Genomic DNA, 682 nt, shown 5'->3' on the forward strand with positions numbered 1-682 from the left:
GTACCTGAGAAAAGCAAGTGATCTGTTTTGCAGGTATGTCTTCGAACACAAGGACAAACATGGTACTTAGACAGTGGGTGTTTGAGACATATGACAGGTGACAGATCAAACTTCCTGGATCTTTCACATAAAGGTAAAGGATACGTCACGTACGGAGACAACAACAAGGGAAAGATTCTCGGCACCGGAACAATTGGTAACTCATCTCAGACACTTATTGAAAATGTTCTTTGTGTTGAAGGATTAGAACATAATCTCTTGAGCATAAGCCAACTCGTATCTTTCGATTCTGATTGTTGTATTATTCGTGACATTTTATCTAATAATGTTAAATTTGTTGGTCATCGTATAAATAATATTTACATGGTTTATTTGGATGATGTCACTACTTTATTTTCAAAATGTTTTATTTCGAAAGAAGATGACATCTGGCTTTGGCATAGACGTGTTGCACATATCCATGTAAAACATCTAGATAAATTATCATCAAACGAACTAGTTGAGGGGCTACCAAAACTAAATTTTAAAACTAAAGAGATTTGTGACACTTGTCAAAAGTGTAAACAAACCAAAAACTCTTTCAAAAATAAAAATGTGATTTCCACTTCAAGGCCTTTGGAATTACTCCATATGGACTTGTTTGGACCATCACAAATCATGAGTTTTGGTGGTAGCTACTATG

Source organism: Lupinus angustifolius, chromosome LG14, assembly GCF_001865875.1.
Source record: "Lupinus angustifolius cultivar Tanjil chromosome LG14, LupAngTanjil_v1.0, whole genome shotgun sequence".
NCBI lineage: Eukaryota > Viridiplantae > Streptophyta > Magnoliopsida > Fabales > Fabaceae > Lupinus > Lupinus angustifolius.